This window comes from Manis javanica, chromosome 3 (assembly GCF_040802235.1).
Source record: "Manis javanica isolate MJ-LG chromosome 3, MJ_LKY, whole genome shotgun sequence".
In the NCBI taxonomy this organism is placed as follows: Eukaryota; Metazoa; Chordata; class Mammalia; order Pholidota; family Manidae; genus Manis; species Manis javanica.
In genome coordinates this window covers 217,664,766-217,682,527 of record NC_133158.1, presented here as the reverse complement: position 1 = coordinate 217,682,527, position 17,762 = coordinate 217,664,766, and the positions used below count along the sequence as shown (strand labels likewise).

The 17,762-nt window shown below is 39.9% G+C and overlaps 1 protein-coding gene and 1 long non-coding RNA gene across 7 annotated transcripts in view; one reads left to right on the top strand and one right to left on the bottom strand.

The window, feature by feature from the left end:
• Positions 1-17,762, top strand: part of PALLD (palladin, cytoskeletal associated protein) — a 310,939-nt gene that overhangs the window by 18,156 nt on the left and 275,021 nt on the right. The window lies entirely within an intron of this gene.
• Positions 6,192-13,428, bottom strand: LOC140848574 (uncharacterized). Of its 2 annotated transcripts, XR_012129694.1 has the most exons (4): positions 13,218-13,428; positions 11,841-12,533; positions 11,392-11,585; positions 6,192-6,727 (listed from the first exon to the last, which is right to left on the bottom strand). It is a non-coding gene; the product is annotated as an uncharacterized lncRNA (long non-coding RNA). The 2 variants fall into 2 exon arrangements; XR_012129693.1 differs by having other exon boundaries at positions 11,392-12,533.

The following is a 17,762-nucleotide window of genomic DNA, read 5'->3' as shown; positions in this document are numbered from 1 at the left end:
TCCAGGGCCTGGAGCGCAGGGAGGAGACTCTACCTTCAAGACTTCAGTTAAGGAAAAGGCAAGGGGACTGCTCCAGAAAGATGAAAGGACAGAGCAGGAAATAGGGAGTCGGGCATGATTAGATGAGGCAGGGTTTTAGTGACTGAACTTGTGCTGGGCTCAGGCCAGGGAGACAGAGTGCTGGGCTGACAGACCTAGGCTACTATGCTTCTGGCCTGGGGCTTCTTGCATTTGACCTTGATAGAAACCACTGGTCTGGGAAGCTGACACCTGCAGATGAAGTAGCCCCTCTTAGAAGAGGAACTGGTGAAAACAGTAAGATCAAAGCCAGCGGGGTCATTTCAAGGCATTTCTACTTTACATACCAGCACTTTACCCTCACACAAATGTAATTGGAAAATACCAGTTACAACTACTAATAGGACTGGAAAAATTCTGTTTTTCTTCTTTACTCTTACGTAGTTCCAACAAAACCTCAATGAGAGAGAGGCTGATGGAAGAAAATCACATGTATGATAACTGAAGTTATATACAATTTAGGTACTCCTCAAATTACATGCAGATTACTTGTTAACATTTTGAATTATTACATTGAATAAAATCTGGTTAATACTGCAAAGTAAGTCAATCAACATAAACCTAAAAATACATTAGGGACTGAGGGGGAGGGGGAGATATTCTCCATCAAATAACTGCCAACAAAATGAATCATTCCTAATTTATGAACAGTAGTCCTCATGTTCAGATTGCAAGGTGAATGTATACATAATGCCTGTTAGATCATTATTAGCATAGTAAATTTTGAATTAATATGTAATTAAATTCTTTCTTTTTATAATCAAATCCCAGCACTTCTAATGCCTCCAGTTAGTTCACATTAGGAAGACTTCGATCATCATCAAAAGCCAGATCAAGAGGATTAGCTCTGTCAGATCTATGCAGGGCTCTATGCAGAAATTTCCATCTCCTCAAAAGAAAATACAAAAGGAAACAAGCTAGTGATTCACATTTCTTACTAAGGGTGTATCAGTATGTGTTATATCCCATTTATCGACCACTTTGGTTTGGGGAAACGTGGTAACAAACTAGTAGGTGCTAAACGCTATGCTTGTGAAGTTAGATCCTGATGGCTTAGCCCGGGACTACCATCTTTGTTAGAGTTTTATCAACAGTGAGGTAACAGTACCATCAGATTGATAATCTGAAAAACTGACCGCACAATTTTGTTATTGCAACATGAAATGAAAATAGGTATAAACAATTTGGGGAACAATTTTGTGCAACACAATAAAGAAATACATACCCTAAACTTTTATGTAAGACCCAATTGCCTACTTTATATCTCTACTTGAATATCTAACAGTGTATATATCAAATTTAATATATCCAGAGTGGAATTTATGATTCTCTCCTCCAAAAACCTTCTCTTGCTGAATCCTCTCCATGTCCACAAATGACAATCTCCCTCCAGCTGTTCAAGGAAAACACTTGGAGACATCCTCAACTTCTCTTGTCTCATACCTCTCATCATCAATCTGCCCACCAGATCCAGGTGGCCCTACCTTTTACTGTATCCAGAATCTGGCCACTTCACACCTCGTCTACTAATAAGGCTTTGGTCTAAACCACCATCTTTCTCCGGAATGCTTTCATTACTTTCCTAATCTGTCTCCTTGTTTCCATCCTTGCTCATCAAAGTCTTCAGCACCTGGCATGATGCTTTTTAACACAGTTGTGGTCACCACACAGCACAAAGCCATCCAGGGCCTCCTCATCTCATAGCTACATCACAGTCCTTGTAAACATGAATAAAGCCCAGCTCTTGGATTTCTTCCCCTACTATTTACCCCTACTCAGTCGACGCCAGCCACAGGAGTGTTCCTGCTGTACCCCAACATGGCAGGTGTGTTCCCACCCCAGGACCTGTGCACTTGCTGCTCCGTCTGCCTGGAATACTGTTCCCCCAGATCCACAGGATTGGCCCTTCATGTCTTTCCTGTCTTTCCTTAAATGTCACCTCTGAGTGTGGCTTTCCATGATTCCCCATGTAAGATGGATCCTGCTGCCCCACTCTCTATTTCACTGTCTTGTTCTGTTACTCCCCACTGAGCTTATCTAATACACTCTACATTTTACTTGTTTATTTTTTTATAGTCTGTCTCCCTGAGTAGAACATAAAACCTCAAGTGTAAGGATTGCCATCAGACTCTTGCTGCTGTGTTCCTGAGGCCCAGAATAGGGTCTGGCATATGAAAGGTACACAATACCATATGTGTTGAATAAATCAGTGAATGAATTCCTCTCCTAGGTATGTACCTGGAAGAAACTTTTGCTCAAGTGACCAAAGGATACATGTATAAGAATATTCATAGCGTTGTTTCAAAAAACTAGAAAGAACATAAATATTCATCAAAAATATATATATATCTTTGAGAGAGGGATTTCATTTATTTGGATATATACCCAGAAGTGAGATTGTTGAATCATATGACTTTTACTTTTTGAGGAAACTCCGTACTGTTTTCCATAATGACTGCTCCCATTTACATTCCCACCAACAGTGCGCAAGGGCTCCTTGTACTCCACGTCCTCACCAGGGCTTGTTATCTCTTGTCTTTTTGATACTAGCAATTCTAAAACAACCTAAGTGCAGATGAATGGATAAAGAGAATGTAGCACATATATGCAGTGGAATACAAAATAAGGAAATCCTGCTGTTTGTGACAATATGGATGGACACTGAGGGCATTATCCTAGGTGAACTAAACCAGGCAGAGAAAGACAAATACTGTGTGATCTCACTTGGATGCAGAATCTTTAAAAAGCCAAACTCAGACTGTAAAGTGGAAGTTGCCAGGAACTCTGGGAAGGGAGAATCAAGCAGTTGTTAGTCAAAGGGTACAAATTTCCCATTATAAGATGAATAAGTTCTGGGGATTGAATGTACATACAGCATGATAACTATAATAAACAATACTGTATTAGGTACTTTAAAACTGCTGAGAGTAGATCTTAAGTACTCTCATGGCACTCACAAAAAACCTTGTGATGATGTGAGGTGTTGAATGTGGTAGCTAACCTTACTGTGGTGATGATTTCACAGTGTATGTGTATCAATCACCTTATACACCTTAAACTTACACAGTGTTATGGGTCAATTATATCTCAATGCTGGTGAAAAAAAGAAAAGAAAATACATAAATTGGGATGTGTTCATACAATGAATGGACTAGAGCTTCATGAACCAGGAAATTACAAACATAATAGCAATTCATAAAAAAAAAGTTATAAAAAGTGCAAAAGATGGCATGAATAAACTTATCCATCCATATGAAGTTAAAATTGCAAAACAGTACTATTTCAGGCTTAGGGATATAGTAAGAGTATAGGGAAATGGACAGGAATGACAAATATTGATTCCAGATAGCAGTCACCTAAAAGACACAAAAGAATGTGATGGTAAGGGGTGCACAGAGGGCTCTGACTGTGTCTGCGATGTTTTATATCCTAAGGTAGTAGAGACACAGGTGTCAATTATGTTATTTTTATTCTTACTGAGAAATATTGGCTTTTTACTTTACTATCCCAATTCTGTATTTGGTGTATTCAGCAGCAGAATGTCTACTGAATGGCATAATTTATTCCATTAACACAATTTCCTGGCTTGTTTTAGTTATATTTTAGAGTCTTAAAAAGTCTTGTTTTGAATTTATGGCTGGATTCTTAGTAGAATATCATATCTATTCAGTCTTGTGCCAAAGATCTTTTAATGGTGTAGTCTACACAATTTATTGACTTCAGAGGGTACAAAATTTGTACAAGTCTATCATTCTTAAGAAAAGATGTCTATGTTTAGACACACACATACATGCACAAGTGCTACCTCTTGGACCTAGTGAAAGTCTGAAGATTATCTAGAGGTACTCAACCTCCTCACCAGCCCACCTGCCTCCCCTCCCATCATCATATGTGGGTGATGAGAGCAAGCAAAATGGGGCAGAATCCAAAGGAAACACCACTTAATTTTGTAGTTTCCTATCTTCTCATTCTTTAATCATTTTCTCTCATTTCTTTTTAAATCTTTTTATTTTTCTTTCTCCATATATTTGCATAAAAATGAAAAAATAAGTCTCTTATATTTAACAGAGACCAGTAAATATTCCCTAGGACATTAAACTGCCACTGGACTAGAAACCAAAAGATAAAAAGCAACAGAGTGGCACTTTATTTTCATTGAAATGAAGAGATACCTTTATCTCTGATTCCTCCACACAAATGATTTCTGTGAGTTAATACATTACAATGGATATGACCTATAATGATGTTTTGTCCTCTTTCCTAATCTTTCCATTCTTTCTCAACCAATATCCAGCCAATACCTACCCACTTGTAATTCTCATTGAAAATTAGCTACACTGCTATAATACTTTAAATGCCAAAAGCCATCATTAATGGAAATATTGAATCAGCTTCTAGAGAATCTGTTTCAGTGAATGAAATGGGATAACTCAGTATCAGAGAACCCAGGAAATATTGCCTCTGTTTTGTGGAGTTGTTGTTTAGTGATTTGAACATCCTAGAGTGACAACAGCTGACTTATCACCTGTTCTTGGTCAGCCCAGGGCACATGATGTGACAGGCCCATTCCACTGTCCACAGTAAAGTCGCTCCTTGAATCAAGATGCCGGCTTGATATTCAAGGGGAATGCGGAGTATCACTGTGGTCAGAAATGTTAGCTGACGGTGACAGTCCCTGGTGCCAGCTCTGAAGGACCGTAAGTGCATTATAATACCGAATTGATTCCCCATTGCACTGACTTCACATCTCCCTGGCCGAGTCTCTGGGCTTGACAAGAAAGCCAATCAGTAAACAAACACCAACATAAACTTTCCTAAGAAATGGAGGTAATCACAAAGAGTCCCCTTAGAGTTAAAAATATGCTAGGTATTAAAAATAGATATGCTTGTGGAACAAATGGCAGAGGAGCCTAGTGGCAGATAATATAGATTCTGGAGAAGAGCGTGAATCTTGGCTCTACCACTGATGAGTCAGGTCCCCTTGATGAATTATTTAACCGTCCAGTGCCTCAGTTTCCTTGTAAGTAAATTGGCAATAGTAAAAGTACCTACCTGTAGTGTTATTAGGAGTGTTAAGTCAATCGACACAGAGAAAGAGTTCAAAACTGTGCCAGGCACATAGTAATATCTTAATAAATATTAGGTTTATTATAAAGTTAATTATTATTATAAAGTGTTCACTTCTATTGATTATTGTCATTGATTTGACACAGACTCCCTACATTCTACCTCCTTGAAAAATCTTTGACTCTGTTTCTTTTCTTTAAAATCTTCAGACCATAATTTTCTTTTGTATTCCTAAGTATTCACTATGGTGTAGAGCTTATGGAGAGGGAACATTTTAACACTATATGCTAAACAAATAATTTATAAGGAATGTAATATATCTTGAAAGGTATTTCTGACCCTGTTTGGACAGTGAGCCCTTTAGGGTGTCGGGCTCAGAATCATCACCAAGGCTGCGGTGGACACATGGGTTACTGTCCCCTGGTCTCTGTCTCTCGTCATTTTCTAGGAACTTCTACCTCACTTAGCCTTCCGTTCCTTCACTGCTCCAGGGGATGGGATCAAAGCCAAAGTCATTTCTTTCCATCTCTACCCCTCCCCTCTGTAATTAATTATCTCCCATCTTCTTTCTAAACCTCAAAGCTGTGAAGGTCAGCCTTATTATGGATTACTGTCAACTTGCAAAGCGTTCCAAAATTCAGGTCTCTTTGACTGTTGTTTTCTTGCTGCTTTTCAAATTGTTGAGCAATTTTCCTGCATTAGTCTTATGGCTCCTTGTTAAATATTTGCTAACGCCAATGGAAAGCGGTTCCCCTGCACTTCAACCACTCTCTGTTTTTGTATTCCAATAATGTCAGCAGGAAGAAAACTCTAAATATAATCCGAGTAACAAATGCAGGCTTTTCCCCCAGCTAAATAAATTGGCTTTGATTTTGTATTTCTTCCCACTAAGTATTATACCATACAACAAAGCTCTCAAGGGAAAAGATGTGCTTTTTGGAAGTTCAATGTACTGTTATGCAAATTACTGTGAACAGTTGTTTTGAAAGTATTTGACTCTGAATTTTGGATACCTTCACAGTCAAAACTGCACAGTGCCTCAAATCTCTTCTGTAAGTTACTTTAAGTAATTCTTGACATGTCTTCATTTGCTTCAGGGCAACCACATAACACATCACTGAATTTGCTCAGGCATAATTACTGCAATTCAAGAACTCCTCTCAGGCACTGCATTCTTTTAACGGTTAGAAGAAGTTACTTTAAAAATACAACTGAAGCAAATACAGTTATAAGTCCGAAAATTGATACAGCTTACCGGTGCTGACCAAGATGCAAACATTTTCTACCAGCTGGTGTGTTCAGATGACATATAGCTATAGAAATAATTCTTTCCTATTTAATTTTAATTTGTCTGAGCCAAGAAATAGTATCATAGTTAGTATCTGCTAGGATAGGAGCAAGCTGCTAGTCCCTCAACCACTGATAGAGAAACCCAATCAAAAGCCTCTCCTGGCAGAAGACTCTAATTGCAAGTGGAACTTTTTTCTCACAGAACAAAGTTAGGGGAACCCCGCTCTCTGCTGGAACATGGACACAGTGCAGGCGAGCCTCAGAGACATTGCGGGCTTGGTTCCAGGTACCACTGTAAGGCAAATACACAACAAAGCGAGTCAAGTGAAGTTCTGGTTTCCCAGTGCATATAAAAGTCATCTTTATGCTATAGTCTATTAAGTGTGCAATAGCATTATGTCTAAAAAATTGCATACCTTAAAAAATACTTTATTGCTAAAAAATACTAACCATCATATGAGCTTTTAGTGAGTCACAGTCACTGGCCATACAAATATAATAACCATGAAAAATTTGACATATCATGAGAACCACCAAAATGTGACACAGACACATGAAGTGTGCAAACACTGTTGGAAAAATGGTGCCGGCAGACTTGCTCATGCAGGGCTGCCATAGACCTTCAGTTTGTAAGAAACGCCGTTATCTGTGAAGCAGAATAAAACAACGTGTGCCTATAGCCGTTATTTCTCTAAAAGCCAAATGCCTACGAGTGGCTTCCTTCACTTGCCCCAGACAATGTTAAGAACCTTGGGGAATAAAAGAGCCATGATCAGCAATTCACTGGTCCCCCTGAGAAGACCTCACAGCGTGCTCACCCCCAGCCCATCTGAGGTGTTGACTGGCGGAGAACCAGCAGCTGGGCGGCAGCCTCGGCTGCTGTCCTTCGTGAGGGCGTGCCCTCTGACCTGCTCTGCCACCACTGTTGAGCCCGTCTCTCCCTCTCACAAACAGAGCAGTAATCCCAAGGAGAACGTAACAGGCAAGATTTGTCATCCAGCCTGGTACTGTTTGATTCTTACGTTTAGTGGCCAGCACTTTAATTAAGAATGCGTTGGCATTATGTTGGACAGAATCCCGATACATGGACTCATTCTGTGCTCGAAAAAGAACAAATCATCGCTGCCTCAAGTGAAGGGGGAACAGGCCCCAACATCACCACAATGTGTTAGTTCAACTGATTTCTGAGAGGCCTTTTCTACAAAAGGCTATTTAAAAATACAATAAGGTAGTTGTTTACCAAATAAATAATTTTAACTTATTTAAGTTATTCCTCAGCTACTAAGAGGGAAGTATCAATACTCAAGAAATCGAATCGATTTTTGGACAATACATTTTTAACATCAAAAATTAATACACACATTAAAATGACAGATACTCCTCAGCTCGCTGTAGAATTCATTAGGGGCCACGTGGTGTGGGGAGTCTGGGGGCAAGGGGTATGTGTGTGACCAGGGAAGCTCTCTTGGAAAATCCCGACTTGCCTCAGGTATGAGCTTAATTTACTGCACATGTGCTACTCAGTTGTACACACTCAGTGCCATTAATGTCTTTACCAATTCATTTCTCTCCTAGGTCCTAATATTTGACAAAAAATTATTTGGGCATCAGAAAGAAGCTCAGGGAACTATAAGGGAACATATATAGTCAGCTAAACAAAATCAGGAAAACAATGCATGAAAAAAATGAGAAGTTCTACAAAGAGCCAGAACCCATAAAAAATAATGAAAGGCCACAAAATAAATCTGAACACATTTAAAAAGACTGAAGTATCAGATATTCTTTTGACCTGAATGATATGAATTTAGTAATGAATAATAGGAGGAAAACTCACAAATATGCAAAGATTAAATGACATGTTCCTGAACAAGTAATGGGTCGAGGAAGACATCACAAGGAAATAAAAAATATACTGAGAAAAATGAAAATGGAAAGACAACATAAAACACTTCTGGAATGAATCAAAAATAGTCCTAAGAGGGACGTTTACAGTGATAAATGCCTACATTAAGAAAAAAAGAAATATCTCAAATAAACAACCTAACTTTGCACCTCCAGGAACTATAAAAGTAGAACTAAACCCAAAATAAGAAAAAGGAAGGAAATAATAAAGATGAGGAAAGAAAGAAAGAAAATTGAGACTAGAAAAAACCAAGAAAAGATCAATGAAACTAAGAGTTGGCTTTTTGAAAAGTTAAACAAAATTGACAAACCATCAACAGAGCTAGGAAAAGAGATGACTTAAATGTTTAAAAACAGAAATGGGAGAAGAGATATTACAAGTAATATAACAGAAATACAAAGGATCATAAGAGACTTCAAAAATCAAAATGCAGGCTTGATACGTATATTTAGAAACACTGCTAGGAGATTCTAGGTGCTTCCCCACACATCACAAAAGTTAGCTATGTGAGATAGGAGAGTTGGCTTGACTGTAATCATTTCACTACGTACATGTATATCGAATCACTGTGGTATACCTTAAATATGTAACATTAAAAAAATATATATTTGGAGGGGACTGTAGCATATGCTTTAAGCACTCCATTTCTTTCGCTATTTGTTAATGGAGAATGCCAGTGTCCCGCCTTAAATTAGAGATGCCATCAGTCTTAAGCAATGGATTCCACAGAAAAGCAGCCGGTAGATTCAGCACAGTGTGAGAAATGTTGTGTTTGAACTGTATTTCCCCCCTCAGTTCCTAAGAAACCAATGCAGGTAGAATGATGAATCCATTAACAAGGTATGGCTGTTCTACTCCAAATCAAAGTAACATCACTGCCACTGTGTAATAGATAATGTATACATGTAATACATATGTTGCCAATTAAAAATTTTCATGACTTACGTAGTCCCTTTCATCTGTAAACCTTAAAATCTTAGCATCTGAAGCTGATGGACAGTAACCGTAATGTGGTTGTTAGGGGGGACCTGATATAGGGGAGAGCATAGTAAACATAGTATTCTTCATGTAAGTATAGATTAAAAATTAAAAAAAAAAAAAAGAAAGAAAGAAAGAAAGAAAAGGGGGATTACTCCTTGATAGGATAAAACTATTGGTAAATCGAAGATCAACGCATGCTTTAAATATCCTTAATGTTGATCACTTAAAGGGTGTCAGATGATCAGCTATGGAGGTACTCTTTTCTGATAATATTCCTTTCTCTTAAAAAAAAAAAAAAAAGCAGTTACTGTGTGCAGACCTCCAATGAGTTCTGCACAGTGGTATAGGGGGCATGTCAAATTGTGGGCAAAGGGTCTGTTTGTTTCTATGCAGAAGATCAAGGCCTAGCTTGGATACCCAGAAAATGAACTAAGAAACGATATGAGGAGGAGCTTCTGGCATCAGCACTCTCTGGAGGACTTGTGCTGGGGGATGATCATCAAAAAGCCTCCACAGGGATCCGGATGCTGCGGTTGTGGCTGCATCCAGCCCACCGTCTCCTGGACTTGCCATAGGAATGAGGAGGGAGATGTCTAGGCTGGCATGTGCATACAGTGAGACAACGAATTTGACCGGATCTGTACTGTTGGAACTCAACCAAGAGTTGGGAGGGGTGCAAGGTGTAGCACTCCAAAATCTTATGACTATAGACTATCTACGGTTAAAAGAACATATGGGATGTGAACAGATCCCAGAAATGGGCTGCTTTAATTTGTCTGATTTCTCTCAGACTGTTCAAGTACAGTTGGACAATATCCATCATATCATAGACAAATTTTCACAAATGCCTAGGGTGCCTAAATGGTTTTCTTGGCTTCACTGGAGATGGATGGTAATTATAGATTTGCTTTGTTTATGTCACCGTATTCCTATTATGTTAATATGTGTGTGCAAATTAGTAGTTTAAAACCTATACATACTTAAGGTACTCTACAAGAAGATATGTCAAAGAAATAATCAATCCTCCCATGTTTCCTTCCATATGCTACATCTGTAGCTTTTCTTCTTTCTTCCTAATTACAACCCTTAAATAGAATTCGTGCCTCATTTCGAATTTACCGAGTATCATAATTCCTCCAGGTGGTAAAGATACCTCGAGACAAGTGCTGGGCATAGAAGCCACAGGGCATAAATCTGCAAAGAAGTAAAAAGCTAACCTTTTCAAACAATATGGCTTCTCTCTCACTTACCAACTTTACATTTCCCTGTATGGCCCCGGAAGATGACTGGTTAGCCAGAGACGGGTAAGATTCCTCAAGGGAGGAACAACCTAAGACAGGCACAGTCGCAGGGGGGCCATCAGGTGAGAATTTGGGGATCAACAGAGGTGAGGCTCAGAACCTCACCCCCTCTGCTTTGAGAGAAATCTTCTGCATCCGTGGATGTCTTGCTGCCCTTGTCTAGCCTGGATTAATACTTAGTCCACAGGCACACACCTGATCATCTGATCATCTACATTTGCCCTCTTACAGCACTAAACTATGTTTTCTACCTTTATCTTGCATCTACCTACCACTTCAGCATTTTATTAAAAATAAAAATAATAATAATAATAAAGGGAGAAATGTGGGATCAACATATAAATCAAGTACAAAAATCAAACGAATATTCATATTTGACCTGATTGTTTATAGGTCATAATGCGTGATCAAAACCGAAAGTTTCTGTGATGAATGCCCTTGTACTGTTCACCATGGAAGAATTTATTCACTATGTAAGAATTTGTTCACCATGTAAGAACTTGTTCGTTATGCTTCAGAAGATTGGAGACTGACGAGAATTAGACTTGAGATGGATTAATTATTGTACATTGACCATTGACCCCCATATACTGAATTTTATTGTTGTTAACAACCATTTGATCAATAAATATGAGAGATGCCCTCTCAAAAAAAAAAAAAATCTTAGCATCTGCTCATCCAGTCTACTATATAAAATGGCTTTAGCCCTTTGGAATTTAAAGGTGTGGAAATTAAAGGTGTGTAAACAAGACCTAGAAGCAGCCCATTCACCTTTCAGCACACAGTTCAGCTTCCCACACTTAGGAGCTCCCCGAACCATGTTTTCCTCAGAGTGCAAGATTAACTCTCAGCTTCCTGCAGTTGAGGACGCGTATGTGGTCTCGGCATCTTCTCAGCCCCACGGCGTCACCTTCAAGTTCTCTTCTGTCCCTCATGTGTGTCTTCTGTTCTCCTCTGATAGTTTTCTGGATTTAGATTTTGACAAATCAGAGAAAGAGCAAACCCAGCCAAAACCTGTGTTTCATTACAGTTTGCTTTGGTTGGAATGTTAGATTTTCTCACATCCATGAAACTAGAGTGAATCATGATGCAAACTGGAGGACGAGTCAGGCTCGTCTTCTCTCGCACTCTTACCCACAGTGCCAGGCAGTCTCCCCACTCACTACACATAATGCATCTTTTGCCCTCTTGCCTCACTTTATTCTAGAAAGCCGGCTTACCTCTCAGATGTATTTATAGAAACACGACTCAGTTTGTCTCTCAGCATTCAACATAATGCCACCACGCCCGCGCCAGTCACATCTGCTTAATGCCCATGGGATGATGGGTGACGAGTATCAGAAACTACTCGAAGGGGAGGGGGTGGAAAAAAGAAAGAAAGAAACTACCAAGGCTTTTGACAGGAAGTGTTTCCCGAGCCCTCACGGGCTTGGCCATGTCTGGTCAGCCAAATACAATAAACCGATCTTAGGTTGACAGAGCATCAGAAAACCTAGAAGTCAGGGGATAAGAAATTATGGACAGGCAAATGAAGGCTCAAAGAAGTGTCAGAAAAAGGAAAAGTGAAGAATTAGAGGCAGATGGCATCAGGATCTGTTCCAGAAGAAAGGAAAAGGAGAACTGCAGAAAGTCGAGTGCTAGGGACCATGGGAGCACCAGTGCCTCCGATCAGACCTCCAGGGAGAGAGATTTACATGCACTAGTCTCCCAGTTTACCCACCGGCTGTTCTGTTTGTCCCAGCTGGGAGCTGTTTGCTCGCCACAACACCACGTGACCACAGTCCTCCTGAAGTGACATGTGTCGTTGCCAGAGGACTACGCTCTCAGATTTCTTTCTTATCACTTGGAGTTCAGGTATAGAGGACACGCAGATAATACCTCCTTTGTATTCCCTCTGTCTTCACAGAGTCCTCCTTAATGGATAAAAAAGAAGCTCGCAAATTCAACTTTGTCCAAGCCAGCACAAAATTATAGTACAATTATGAAAATACAAGTCCTTACACGTGAGGATCCACTGGTCCGCTCTGGCCGCCTATGCCCCCAATCCCGACTGCCGGTCCTCCGCAGACCCCTACAGACTCTCTTCCCACTCTCCTCCCCAAGCCCTCTTGCCCTAGGAAGCTGGCCTGGGTGGACTGCAGCAGGTCCCTTCTGGCTGTGGTTGAGCTCAGCTCTGGAGAGCCCTGGCAGGCCAGAGGAATTCAAGGCACTTTGCTGGTCCCGTGGGTTTGCCCCAGTGCTGCCCATCAAATGAAGGTATCCACTCAGTGTGGTGCTGTCTTCTGCATTTGGGAAGCCACTGCCTGCCTTGTCCTGTGGGCTTCCGGGTGGCAACCCCCTGCTGTACAGCCCCAGGCGGACGTATCGCCAAGGTGGCTCCTTATTCCCTGGCAATCCTGTGAGTCTGGTCCCTCCACCAGCACCGTTTTGTATTATCTGGGATTCAGTGCACCCTCTCTTCCTAGGTTGGGACCACAACTGACACACACCCCTTCCAATTGCCCATACCTTTCTTAGAAGATGACCACAATCCTTAAAATCCAGAAGTGGCAGCATGACCAATTTGCAATTGCTAAAGTAAGTTCTAGATTACTCACCAGCAAATTACCAGGCCGAGAAATTATTTTTCCATCTCTGTTCTCCTTTTCACTTCTCATAGTTTGCTTTTAGAAATTTTAGGTAAACCAACTCCAATTTTGTAATTTGATAAAAGAATCACATTGATGTGAAGGTGTAAGAACACATCTTATGTCATCACCGGAATATCCTTATTTGTGCATTTTCTGTAAATGAGAAAAATAATGAACACTTAATTGAGCATTGTGGATGCCTGGCATTTTTCTAAAGACTTTATATCCATTTTCTCAGCCAAGCCTCACAAAAGCTCTATAGGAAAGGCTTTCTTTTCACTGTATCACCATTTCCCATTTGAGGAAACTGAGGCTTTCAGTCAGGGACACACCTCTGGTTAGTGACGTATCTGAGATGATCAATGCCCTTAATCGCCTATTGGGCAGATTTCATAATCATTGGTGGTTCATGTATGTGCAGTGGTATTTGTGTATTTAATGGTCCATAACATACCACTACAAACGTAGTGACTTAAAACAACAACAAATTATTTTCTCCTGCTCAGTAGTCCTCGTGAAGACTAGCCACCCTTGTGGACACTTAAGCACTTTCTCTCGTGTCTGGTATCCTGGAATGAGTGAACTGTGATGACAGTGCAGGTGCACCGCTGTAGGAGGGGTGGGACCACAGGGTCAGGGTCGGAATCGGGAGTCGGAATGGAGGCAGGAGGGGAGTCCAGATGAATGCCAAGGAGGAAATGCCTCACATCAAGATCAGGGGTGCCATGAAGAATCAGGCTGTGCCCTCAAAGCTTGACACTGTCTTCAGGCTTGTGACCTGCAGCGTGTGTGAGCACAGGTGCTGGAGCCAGACACGGGAGAGCAGGACATGGCCACTGAAAGGGCCGGGCCACTTGCGATCCCACTGAGCCGCGTTGCCACAGGGAGATTCAAAGGCCCTCCAAAAAGTCACGCTGGGAAATTGCAACATTGAACTGGTATTTTTAAGCCTGAACAGTAGTTTAATGTGATAAAATTTTTGAGCCTTTCATTTTCAAAAACTACCTAAGATTCAGTTCAAGCACAGCTTCTCTAGGGGAAGGCCTCAGGGGACGATAGAAGACACACACACACACACACACACACAAAATCCAATACTGCAGGTGCAATTTTAAATAAAATAATTACACACAAACCAGATAAGTAAATGGAAGTAAATGTTTAAAGAAATCGACGCAAAACATAATATTTCTCTCCTAAAATATTGGCTCCGTTGTTCTATTCTGTTTTAATGAAACTTGGCCTCTGTGTGCACATACAGGCTTCGGACAGGTCTCATGTTGCTCAGCCAGGTTCCCCACCCGCCCACCTGGTGCCAACTTCAACATCTTATTCCATCACTTCGCTGCGGCCCTCAGGTTCTGGGTAAGAATGATTACAAACTGTAAAGCGTTGGAAGAAACCCTGATGATGACTTACTTTCCAGAATAGTGAGTGTTTGAAAATTTGATGGAGAAGGAGTAACAATAGGGAGCACTAATTCATCCACTGCAGTGGGCAATAAAGGCAGGTAGCTAATTAAGATCTCAAACACTCAAAGCCGAGCATTTTAATCAATAATCTCAACCTTCTCACTAAACTAGATACTTAATGCAAGTGCGGCTTCTGCCTTTTCTCTCTCATGTTGTTATTGAATGTCTGTCACATGAATCTGGAATACATTACTCACGTGATGAACGTTGACAGAACACTCTTTGACGGTAAAGCTCTGTAGGTGTCAGAGGGGTTCAAGGATTAGGACCATTCCCTCCATAAACCTGAGATTGTGGGGAGGAAATGGACAATATGGACATTTGTAACCGACTTTCCTGCCTGTCTAGATACAGATACAATTGTCACTCCTATTCTTGCCAGTATCACTGTTTATGAAAGTGCAAAACATGCCCCAGGATTTCTGCAATTTCCTTCCTTGCAGACTGGGCCCCAGTTCTTTACATGCTGCTACTCTGCTGCACTGAGTGGACTTGGATTTGAAAAATCAGGATCTCTTTAAAATTTTCATTATCACATTTAAAATTTTTTCATTCACATTTATGAGCCTAACAATCTTCATTATCGTGAAAATGGTGTGAAAGGAGACAGATGAGAGATGAGGGACCACAGGAATGCCCACGTGTCTAAGTGGGCTCGGAGGGTAGGTTACCTGGGGAGCCCAGTGTCGTCATGAGACGGCAGCGCTCCACAGAAACTGTCCGCGGCCACCATGCAGTCCCTGGACACACCCCCGACCCTTCCTCTCCCCGCCTTGCTCTCGCCTCTCTCTCCAATCCACCCCCACCTCTCAGCCTCCCTTCTCTCCCAGATTGCAGTGGAAGCTCCAGTTTTTTTTCCCTCTGTGCAGTGTTCCCCTCCACTGAAGTCTTTACGTCATTGGACACCAAGAGGTTTCCAACAAAGTCTCTCCCTGGATGCAGCTGCAACTCTTATTTCTAAAATAGTATCCCTCTTACCTCATACCCCTGATTCACAGCATGAAGAAAAAGGAAAATAATATAGTATTAGTGACTGCTTGTAGTCATGAGATTTATTGATATGTATATTCACAAATATGTATGGTTGTGGAACTATGTGATAATTTTTTTCTACTTGATAGAATATTCGATAATAAGACTGTTTTAGAGTAACCAAAAATATTGCTTAAAAAGACAAACTATAATTTTTAAGCTGATGATGATAAATCTGAAATCAATCATCAGGCCCAGAACCTTATGATTATTTTCTTTAAACAAATTACAGGGACTGCCTCCAGATCTCTAGAAAGAATGTCCAAGGTATGGTTATAAATCACCCTAAAGCAGAGGAATGATAAAGAGAATCGGTCCATGAGGAAAGACAAACGTAGAAGAGATTTACTTTAGAGTCAGAGAAAAGCTGATAATAAACATATTAATTTGTTTTCTGTTTGTCTGGCATACTGAAGCAAATTGTCTGTGATACTTTAAAAACTAACATGCATTACTTTGTATTTTCAGTTAAATTCCAATTAATCTTATAATTAGCTTATATCAACCAGCCAAGAACAGAAATACCTCATATTGAATCATACTAATAATGAGACTCTCAAGGTTTGGCATTTACGTTTACCTCAGATATGCGTCCAAAAATTGTGATGATTATCTACACTCTCCAAACATCTTGAGTCTGCAAAATCTGGCCAGCAGTCCTGTGGGAACAAGCTTTTTCTCAAGAGCCCAGTATGTCTGCTTCAAGGCCTGGCTCAGTCAGACCACAAAGGCAGATGAAAATGAGAAAGAAAATTTTATCTAAATATTTCAAAGCTTCAGAATGAGTGAAGGTTCATAGGAAGGAAAATTTTATTTTCTTTAGAATCAGTTCAAAATAATTTATCCCTATTGCCACATTCACATTTAACCTGTTACCATAGTCATAAATTGGACCCTCTCCTCCTTAAAGGGAAAATAACCATTTGAGAAACTTTCTGTGAGATACTTTATATTCCTGGATCTTTCCCTGTTTAACACACAGGAGTAGCAATACCAAAACAAGCCGTGTTTTTATCTGAAATGCAGACCTTGTAAGTAAATACTGAAGTATTTACTTAAGCAAGTAGGTTATTAAGTAGGATAAAGAAAAAAATATGAGTTGAAACAAAATGGGAGTGATTCTTGATACTGTACGTAATTGTAAAGTGTATCTTACGATTGGAAATATAAAACAATTAATTATCCTGAGTAAGTTAACACTCTACTTGCTTTTTTTCTATATAGAATACATTTATATGTTTTAAGGTCCTTGCCTTTAAAATGAAAAGGTAAGCATAAAATGAGTAACAAAAGATTTCATAGAATGAAAAATTGCCTAAGTCATGGCATTCCAAGTTCAAGCCAAAGTTGTTTTAAATTTAAATAAAATTATGAAATTCAATTGACTTTAGCCCTAGACACTCTTTTTCAAATCACCTTTCATTTCAGTTCTACTTGTGTTCGTTCTGTTCCAACTCATTCTCACTGCACAACACAGGCAACCATACAAAGCCGAACAGAAATAAATCTTGGTTTCCCATTGAATTTCAGATTACACTGGGAATACTTTTGGAATAATTCCAGGAACCTTTTGGGGAAAAAAATCTCCCTGACTAGAGTCTCTCCCTGTCTCCACAGTTGTCTCCAAGTTTTGGGTGCTCCGAGTCCATGCTCACATTGTTCAGAACTTAGTCCTCTCCCGCCACCAAAAAAAGACTAATCTATGCACTATAAAAAAAAAAAGACGTTTAACAGCTATACATTTATAATGTGTAATAAAGCTAGCTTCCAGAACTATAATTTCAGATTTATTGTTTTAATTTTGTTTTCTCAAAATTTGTATTGAAATATACTTTTATACAATATTATTTTGGTTTCAGAACAACTTAGTGATTCATCAGTTATATACATTACTAAATGCTCACCATGATAGGTGGAGTTACCATCTATCACCATTCAAAGACATTACAATACTATGAGCTGTATTTCCTATGCTCTACTTCTATCCCTGTGACTATGTTATCTTATA